The following is a 10,295-nucleotide window of genomic DNA, read 5'->3' on the forward strand; positions in this document are numbered from 1 at the left end:
CTCTGATCAGTTTTGTCCTTGTTTGAGAAGAAAGTTTGGAAGGACGGCCTGGTCTTGGTAGATTTGCAGTGGTCTGATGCTCCTTCCATTTCAATATGATGGCTTGCACAGTGCTCCTTGAGATGTTTAAAGCTTGGGAAATCTTTTTGTATCCAAATCCGGCTTGAAACTTCTCCACAACAGTATCTCGGACCTGCCTGGTGTGTTCCTTGGTTTTCATAATGCTCTCTGCACTTTAAACAGAACCCTGAGACTATCACAGAGCAGGTGCATTTATACGGAGACTTGATTACACACAGGTGGATTCTATTTATCATCATCGGTCATTTAGGACAACATTGGATCATTCAGAGATCCTCACTGAACTTCTGGAGTGAGTTTGCTGCACTGAAAGTAAAGGGGCCGAATAATATTGCACGCCCCACTTTTCAGTTTTTTATTTGTGAAAAAAGTTTAAATTATCCAATAAATGTTGTTCCACTTCACTATTGTGTCCCACTTGTTGTTGATTCTTGACAAAAAAATTCAATTTCATATCTTTATGTTTGAAGCCTGAAATGTGGCGAAAGGTTGCAAGATTCAAGGGGGCCAAATACTTTTGCAAGGCACTGTAATTATATTAATTATGTATGCATAAAGAATTATACATAGAGAACATTTTTTCTGTAATTTTTTTTATTTTTTAATATCAAATATATTTTTTTCCAGATTTTTTTTTTCTTTTTAAACAAATGCACAAAGTTTCTTTCACACAAAATAGATTAGTTAGCTTTTTCTTTTCTTTTTTTTGGTAAATTTAAATATCTATCAAAAAATTACAAATATTCAACAAATAAAACGAGAACACTTGCAGTTTTTATGTTCAAGAAAAAAATGACTAATTACATTTAAAAATTCCATTAAATTTGAAGCCTTTCCCATCTTCATTCAAATGTTTTCTGTACATTCAGTACCCAAGAAATCCACTTTTTTTCCAAAACGTCGGGAGGGGTCTAATGATGCGAAATCCACTAAACAAACTCAACTTTGGAGATTGTTTGCACTTTGCAAACACTCCTAAGTTCCTAAAGGGACATCTCATCTCTTCTTAGCGAGTGAGCGTTCGCTGTGAGCTTCCATTGTTGTGGAATTCCGTCTCCCGACGAATGAATTATTCCACAAAAGCTCTTTTGTTTGGCTTGTCTCCCGCAGACATCGGAAGCCACTGAGAAAAGCGCTCCTGGCCTCATTTCAACGTCAACAACGCGGAAAGTTCTTCGTCTGATTCTTTCTCAGTTTTGAATTTAAGCGACTGTTCTCGCCATACTAAGGTTTTCGACCCCATATCAATTACTCAAATTTTAAAAAAATAAATAAATAGGGCTGTCAAAATGATCGCGTTAACGGGCGGTAATTAATTTTTTAAAATGAATCACGTTAAAATATTCGACGCAATTAACGCACATGCCCCGCTCAAACAGATTAAAATGACAGTACAGTGTTATCTCCGCTTGTTACTTGGTTTTTGGTGTTTGGCTCCCTCTTCTGGCGCTCGGTTCCAATTGATTTTATGGGTTAGTGCCATGACTGAGCATTGTGTAATTATTGACATCAACAATGGCGAGCTACTAGTTTATTTTTTGATTGAATATTTTAGAAATTTTAATAAAACAAAAACATTAAGAGGGGTTTTAATATAAAATTTCTATAACTTGTACTAACATTTATCTTTTAAGAACTACAAGTCTTTCTATCCATGGATCGCTTTAAGAGAATGTTAGTAATGTTAATGCCATCTTGTTAATTTTTTGTTATAATTAACAAATACAGTACTTATGTGCCGTATGTTGAATGTATATATCCGTCTTGTGTCTTATCTTTCCATTCCAACAATAATTTACGAAAAAATATGGCATATTTTATAGATGGTTTGAATTGCGATTAATTACGATTAATAAATTTTTAAGCTATAATCAACTCGAATAAAACATTTTTATTGTTTGACAGCCCTAAAAATAAAATTTTCAACATTAAATAATTTTTTAAAAAACTACATTATTACAATTTCTTTTTTAAATACATTTTTTTCAGTGTTTCTCCATTGTGAATTTTTTATTTAATTCTTCAAATTCCTCCAAAAAGAACAGGGAGGGACCCAAAATCAACAGAAAGCTACCCAAAATGAACAGCAAGTCACCTGGAAATGCACTGAAATGAACAGAATGTCAGAAGGTCACCCCAGAATGCGCCATAATGTACCAGAAGTGGCCAAAATTCAACAGCAAGTGACCTACAATGAACAGGAAGTAACCCAAATCAACAGAAAGTGACCCGAAATGAGCAGGATGTGACCTGACATGCACTGAAATCAACAGAATGTACAGAAAGTGACCCCCAGAAGGCACCAAAATGTACAAGAAGTGGGCCAAAATCAACAGGAATGGACCTGAAATGAACAGGAAGTGACCTGGACATGCATTGAAACGACCAAAACGAACAGAAAAGTGACATCAGAATGTGCCAAAACATACCAGAAGTGGCCCAAAATCAACAGAAAGTGACCCGAAATGAGAAGGAAGTCATCTGGAAATGGACTGAAATCAACAGAATGTAAAGAAAGGGACCCTGAGATTGCACCAAAATCTACAATAAATGGCCCAAAATCAATAGGAAGTGACCTGAAATGAACATGAAGTGACCTGGACACGCACTGAAATGAACATAAGGTACAGAAAGTGACGTGAGAATGCGTGAAAACGTACCATAAGTGGCAAAAAATGAACAGGAAGTGACACGGAAGAACCCTAAAATGAAGAGAGAGTGACCCAAAATATTTCAAAAAAGTGACTCAAAATGAACAGGAATTGAACTTGAATTGAACCTGGAACTGCACTGAAATCTGCAGCGTGGACAAAAAGTGACTCCAGAATGCGCCAAAATCCACCAATTGTGGCGCAAAATGAACAAGAAGTACCTTCACCTGTACGAAATGTAAAATGAACAGGAAGTGACCCAAAGACAACAGAAAGTGATCCGAAATCAACAGGAAGGGACCTGGAAATGCATTGAAATCCCCAGAATATGCCAAAATAAACCAGAAGTGGCCCAAAATCAACAGAAAGTGATCTGAAGTGACCTGGAAATGCACTGAAATCAACAGAATGTAGAGAATACAACCACAAATGTTCCAAAATATACCGGAAGTGGCTCCAAATGAACAGGAAGTGACCCGTAAGTAACCTAATGTTAACAGAAAGTGACTTAAAATCAACAAAAAGTCATCCTAAGTGACCTGAAAATGCACTGAAATCGACAGAATGTACAGAAAGCGACCCCAAATGTGCCAAAGTATAGCAGAAGTGGCCAAAATAAACAGGAAGTGTCCCATAAATACCCCAAAATGAACAGGAAGTGACCTCAAATGAACAGGAAGTGATCCGAAGTGACCTGAAAATGCACTGAAATCAACAGAATGTACAGAAAGTGACCCCAAATGTGCCAAAATACACCAGACGTGGCCTACAAATGAACACAAAGTCGCCAAAAAGTAGCCTAAAATTAACAGCAAGTGACCCAAAATCAACGAAAAGTGACCCATAATGAATAGGAAGTGACATGGAAATGCGATAAAATCCCCTGAATGTGCCAAAATATGCCAGATGTGGCCCAAAATCAACAGGAAGTGACCTGTAGGTACCCTGGAATTAACAAGAAGTGATCCAAAAATCAACAGAAAGTGACCCATAATGAACAGGAAGTGACCTGGAAATGCACTGAAATCCCCTGAATGTGCCAAAATGTATCCGAAGACGCCTCAAATCAACAGGAAGTGACCTGTAAGTATCCTAAAATGAACAGGAAGTGACCCAAAATCAACAAAACGTGACCCTAAATCAACAAAAAGTGGCCTGGAATTGCACTAAAATCCAAAGAATGTACAGAAAGTGACTCCAGAATGCGCCAAAATCCACCAGAAGTGACCTGAAATGAACAGGAAGTGACCCCAAATGAACTCATTGTCCCTCATTGACAACACTGGTCATTTAAACTCGGAGGACTGGCTGTGACGGCACTAGCTGTCCAATCCTTTTGGACATGCAAATTTAAAGTTGCCAAATCAGATAAATAAGTGAGTATTAATACTTTTACACTCGAATATTGTATCCGGATACAACATTTCAGTTTGATATTTTTCATCGAGAAACGCTCTCCTGGCCTCCCTTTTCAATGTCAACAACCGGAAAGTTCTTTTCCGTCTGATCCGTTTCGGATTCCCGCTCACGATTGTCCGAAATGTACTCGGCCGATGTTTGTTTGTTTGTCGCTGGAAAGTTCCACAGTGGCAATAAGGCGGCATCTCTTCCAAAAATAACAACAAGTCAACACGGAAAGGTAAAAAAGCGCTTTACTCAGAGGTGACGCAAGAGCCAAACAAAGTGTTTTATTTGGAAAAGTCCCAGTTGCGCTTATAAAGTTGCTTTTTATTTCACAAAAAGCTCTGCTTCGGCCAGGAAAAGTACTTGACATCCAAATCGTTTGGACTGATTTTGACGTTTGAATGTATCAAGGAGATATTATTTTGGTTAAAATTGGTTAGCTTTGGTCAGAAATTGCTAGTTTATGGTTAAAAATTGTGACTTTTGGGGTAAAGATTTGTCATTTTTGGCCAAAAGACTTCATTTTTGCTCATACCTTTGTAAATATTGTAGTCCAAAATGGTACATTTTTGGTTCATAATGGTTCATGTAGGGTAAAAATGAATTATTGGTCCAAAATCGTAAATAGTTTTTAATCCAAAAGGGTTAGTTTTGGTCAAAAACACTTACAGTTTGGTTAAAAATGGTGACTAACACCAAACACTAACCCTAACCTAACACCTAACCCTACCTAACCCTAACCTACAAATTTTTGAGAAAAGAAAATAACACAAAAAAAGTTATGTTTTGTTCTGATTCATTTTTGGTCATACTTTAGTTAATATTTTGGTCCAAAATGATAGTTTTTGATCAAAAATTGCAAGGTTTTGGTTACAAATGGTGGCTTTTGAAGGAAAAAAATTGTCATTTTTGTCCAAAATACTTTTATTGGTCAAACCTTTGTTAATATTTCCATTCAAAATGGTAAATTTTTGGTTCATAATGGTTCATGTTGGGTAAAAATGAATTATTGGCCCAAAATAGTAAATAGTTTTTAATCCAAAAGGGTTAGTTTTGGTCAAAAACAGTTACAGTTTGGTTAAAAATGGTGGTTACAAATTTTTGAGAGAAGAAAATAACACAAAAAAAAGTTATGTTTTGTTCTGATTCATTTTTGGTCAAACTTTGGTTAATATTTTGGTCCAAAATGATAGTTTTTGATCAAAAATTGCAAGGTTTTGGTTACAAATGGTGGCTTTTGAAGGAAAAAAATTGTCATTTTTGTCCAAAATACTTTTATTGGTCAAACCTTTGTTAATATTTCCATTCAAAATGGTAAATTTTTTGGTTCATAATGGTTCATGTTGGGTAAAAATGAATTATTGGTCCAATATAGTAAATAGTTTTTAATCCAAAAGGTTAGTTTTGGTCAAAACCAGTTACAGTTTGGTTAAAATTGGTTAGTTTTGGTCAGAAATTGCTAGTTTATGGTTAAAAATGGTGACTTTTGGGGTAAAGTTTTGTCATTTTTGGCCAAAAGACTTCATTTTTGGTCATACCTTTGTAAATATTGTAGTCCAAAATGGTAAATTTTTGGTTTCATAATGGTTCATGTTGGGTAAAAATGAATTATTGGTCCAAAATCGTAAATAGTTTTTAATCCAAAAGGGTTAGTTTTGGTCAAAAACAGTTACAGTTTGGTTAAAAATGGTGATTACAAATTTTTGAAAGAAGAAAATAACACAAAAAAAGTTATGTTTTGCTCTGATTAATTTTTGGTCAAACTTTACTTAATATTTTGGTCCAAAATGATTTTGATTACAAATGGTGGCTTTTGACGGAAAAAATTGTCATTTTTGTCCAAAATACTTTTTTTGGTCGACCATTTGTTAATATTTTGATCCAAAATGGTACATGTTGGGTAAAAAAATGGGTTAAAAATAATTTATTGGTCCAAAATAGGAAATAGTTTTTGATCGAAAAGGGTTGGTTTTGGTCAAAACAAGTTGCAGTTTGGTTACAAATGTTGGTTGCAAAATTCTGAGGTAAGAAAATAACACAAAAAGTTATGTTTTGTTGTGATTAATTTTTGGTCCAAAATGGTAAATTTTTGGTCTAAAAAGGTCCGTGTTGGGGAAAAATGGGTTAATATATGAATTATTGGTTCAAAATAGTAATAGTTTTTGATCCTAAAAGGTTAGTTTTGGTAATAAACAGTTACAGTTTGGTTAAAATTGGTTAGTTTTGGTCAGAAATTGCTAGTTTATGGTTAAAAATGGTGACGTTTGGGGTACAGTTTTGTCATTTTTGGCCAAAACACTTCATTTTTGGTCATTTGTAAATATTTTAGTCCAAAATGGTAAATTTTTGGTTTCATAATAGTTCATGTTGGGTAAAAATGAATTATTGGTCCAAAATCGTAAATAGTTTTTAATCCAAAAGGGTTAGTTTTGGTCAAAAACAGTTACAGTTTGGTTAAAAATGGTGATTACAAATTTTTGAAAGAAGAAAATAACACAAAAAAATGTATGTTTTGTTCTGATTAATTTTTGGTCAAACTTTACTTAATATTTTGGTCCAAAATGATAGTTTTTGATCAAAAACTGCAAGGTTTTGGTTACAAATGTTGGCTTTTGAAGGAAAAAAATTGTCATTTTTGTCCAAAATACTTTTTTTGGTCGACCATTTGTTAGTATTTTGGTCCAAAATGGTACATGTTGGGTAGAAAAATGGATTAAAAATGATTTATTGGTCCAAAAGAGTAAATAGTTTTGATCGAAAAGGGTTGGTTTTGGTCAAAACAAGTTGCAGTTTGGTTATAAATGTTGGTTACAAAATTTTGAGGGAAGAAAATAACATTAAAAAAGTTGTTTTGTTGTAATTCATTTTTGGTCCAAAATGGTAAATTTTTGGTCTTAAAAAGGTCCGTGTTGGGTAAAAATGGGTTAATATTAGAATTATTGGTCCAAAATAGTAAGTAGTTTTTGACCCTAAAAGGTTAGTTTTGGTCAAAAACAGTTACAGTTTGGTTACAAATGGTGGTTACAAAATTTTGAGGGAAGAAAGTAACAAGAAAAGAAGTTATTTTGTTCTGATTCATTTATGTTCAAACTGTTATTATTTTTTTGGGCCCAAAAAGGTCAGTGTTTGGTAAAAAATGGGTAAAAAAAATAAAATAATAATTATTGGTCCAAAATAGTAAATAGTTTTTGATCCAAAATTGTTAGGTTTTAGGTACAAATTGTGACTTTTGAAGGAAAAAATTGTCATTTTTGTCCAAAATATTTTTTTGGGTCAAACCTTTGTTAATATTTCCATTCAAAATGGTAAATTTTTGGTCCATAATGATTCATGTTGGGTAAAAAAATGAATTATTGGTCCAAAATAGTAAATAGTTTTTGATCCAAAAGGTTAGTTTTGGTCAAAAACAGTTACAGTTTGGTTAAAAATTTTTGAGGGAAGAGAATAACAAAAAAAGAATGGTAAGCTTTGGGTCCAAAAAGGTCCATGTTGTGTAAAAAATGAATTATTGGTCCAAAATAGTAAAGTTTTTTCATTTTTGGTCAGAAAATATTCATTTTGATTTCAAATAGTCATTTTTTGGGGAGGAAAATTGTTCAGTTTTGGTCTGGCATGTTTGACTTTTGCTCAAAATGTTTATTTTTTTAGTTAGAAAATATAAATAGTAATGATAAATAGTTATACATTATGGTCAAACATGGTGAAAATTTGGGTAAAAAAACAGTTATGATTCATTTTTGGTCCAAAAGACTTCATTTTTAGTAAAACCTTTGTTAATATTTTGGTCCAAAATGGTAAATATTTTTTGGTAGATAAAGGTTAATGTTGGGTATAAACAAATGGGTTAAAAATGAATTACTGGTCCAAAATAGTTTTTTTTATCCAAATGGGTTAGTTTTGGTCAAAAACAGTTTAGTGGTGGTTTAAATGGTGGTCACAAATTTTTAAGTGAAGAATATAACCCCAAAAAAGTTATGTTTTGTTCTGATTCATTTTTGGTCCAAAATGCTTAATTTTTGGTCAAACATTGGTAATATTTTGGTCCAAAATGGTAAAAGTTTTGGTCCATAAAGATTCATGTTGGGTAAGAAAAAAAAAAAGATAAAAAAATTAATTTATCAGGCCAAAATGGTAAATAGTTTTTGATCCAAAAGTGTTAGGTTTTGGTAAAATATAGTTACAGTTTGGTTACAACTTTTAGAGAGAAGAAAATAACATACAAAAAAAAATGTTTTGTTCCTTGTCATTTTTGGTCCAAAATGTGTCATTTTTGGTAAAAATAAAAAAAAGATTAAAAAAAAAAAAAGAGAGAGAGAGAGAGAGAGAGAGAGAGAGAGAGAGAGAGAGAGAGAGAGAGATTGCTGTTGGGTAAAAAAAAAATCCAAATTTGGTCCAAAATGATAATTTTTCTTTTTTTTTTGGTCATTTGTTTGGTTACAAATGGTGAATTTGGGAGGGGGTGGGGGGGACAATATGATTTTGTTCAAATTAGCTGCTTTAAAAAAATGATAAAGTAAATATTTATCTTTATTAATTATCAAAATATTTCATTTTAGCGCCATCAATGCCAGCCAATGAGTCAACAAGACAAACACCCAAAATCCAAAATGGTAAAAGTTTTGGTCCATAAAGGTTCACGTTGGGTAAAAAATGGATCAAAAATTAATTTATCAGGCCAAAATGGTAAATAGTTTTTGATCCAAAAGGGTTAGGTTTTGGTAAAAAAAAAAAATGGTTACAGTTTGGTTACAACTTTTTGAGAGGAGAAAATAACACACAAAAAAGTTATGTTTTGTTCCTATTCATTATTGGTCCAAAATTTGTCATTTTTGGTCACTTTTGGTCAATAACAATAACTTTTTTTGTCAAAAATACTTAGTTTTTGTCAAAAATTATGATAGTTTGGTACAAATTGTGAATTTGGGAGGGTGGTGGACAATATGATCCATTTTTGGTTCAAAATATCTGCTTTAAAAAAATAATAAAGTAAAAATATATCTTTATAAATTATCAAAGTATTTCATTTTAGCGCCATCAATGGCAGCCAATGAGTCAACAAGGAAAACGCCCACAAAAAAAAAAAAAAAATCATAATTACCCAATGTCAACAAATTTTAGTTGACCAGTGCAAGTGCAAAAAAATAATAATAACAATACATCAATACTATGCAATCAAATATCATATGCAGATACAACATTTCAATACTTTGATGTTTTTGCAAAGTTTTGACAACCCGCACGAACAAAGTAGCGTCTTTTGGTGGAATTATTTTCCGGCGATTTGACGTCATTTTGCAAGCGGTGCTCACAAAGTTGCCATGGCGACGCGCATTCCTGGGAGTCGAAGTGAACACTAACAGGAGGCTGAGATCAACAAGTCCTTTCTTGACATTCCGAGTCAAACGGACGCGACCCCCCTCCCCCGGCCGACCCCTCTCTTTGCCGATGTGGCAAACCATTCTCAAACTTTGCAACAACAAAGTCAATTTGCCGTTTCTGGGTTGTGAAAAGACAAGAGACATAAGAATCCAGAGCAATTTTTTGGGGACTTTACCTTAGAGAAGCAGTGGACAAGTCAGCGTACGTGCAGCAAGAAGGTCTTTGAAGACTCCTGAAGGTTTTCTTCCCACTCTGGACATGGACTGAGTGCGGTGGGACAGGCGGGACCAGAGTCCGGGACGCCGCCCTGTCCCGCCTCCTCAATCTTTTTTTTTTTTCTTTCTCCAAGCCGCCACCGCAAATTGAGCTGCATGCCCTTGTTGACACTGAAATCCAAGATTCTGACAAAAGAACATCCATATTATTCACGGGCCATTTAGGATTGTGATGGTGTGGATGCTTTGCTCAAGAAGTGTTTTGCTGCCACTCACACACACACACAAAAAGTCCAGTATCACATTTTTATATGATATAGTTATCACGTTTTTACTTGATAAATGTCATGTAAAAACGTCCAAACTATCATGTTAAAATTTGATAGCTATCATGTAAAAATATGCTAACGATGTAAAAACGTGACAATTATCATTTTTACATGATACTTATCACGTTTTAACGAGATACATTTTCACGTTTTTACATGATATTTATCATGATTATGTAAAAACTAATAGTACTCGTTTTCACATGATAATTATCCTAACTACTACGTTTTTACAT

At 33.6% G+C, this 10,295-nt stretch overlaps 1 protein-coding gene across 1 annotated transcript in view; it reads right to left on the minus strand.

Moving 5' to 3' along the window:
- sparc (secreted protein, acidic, cysteine-rich (osteonectin)) overlaps positions 1-9,834 on the minus strand; it is a 35,154-nt gene extending 25,320 nt beyond the window's left edge. Inside the window, exon 1 of the mRNA XM_057850703.1 lies at positions 9,691-9,834. The gene's annotated coding sequence lies outside the window, so the exon portion shown is untranslated. The remainder of the gene's footprint in view (positions 1-9,690) is intronic.
- Between the last annotated feature and the right edge of the window lie 461 nt (positions 9,835-10,295).

The sequence above is a fragment of the Corythoichthys intestinalis genome, chromosome 11 (assembly GCF_030265065.1).
Source record: "Corythoichthys intestinalis isolate RoL2023-P3 chromosome 11, ASM3026506v1, whole genome shotgun sequence".
NCBI classification, from domain to species: Eukaryota; Metazoa; Chordata; class Actinopteri; order Syngnathiformes; family Syngnathidae; genus Corythoichthys; species Corythoichthys intestinalis.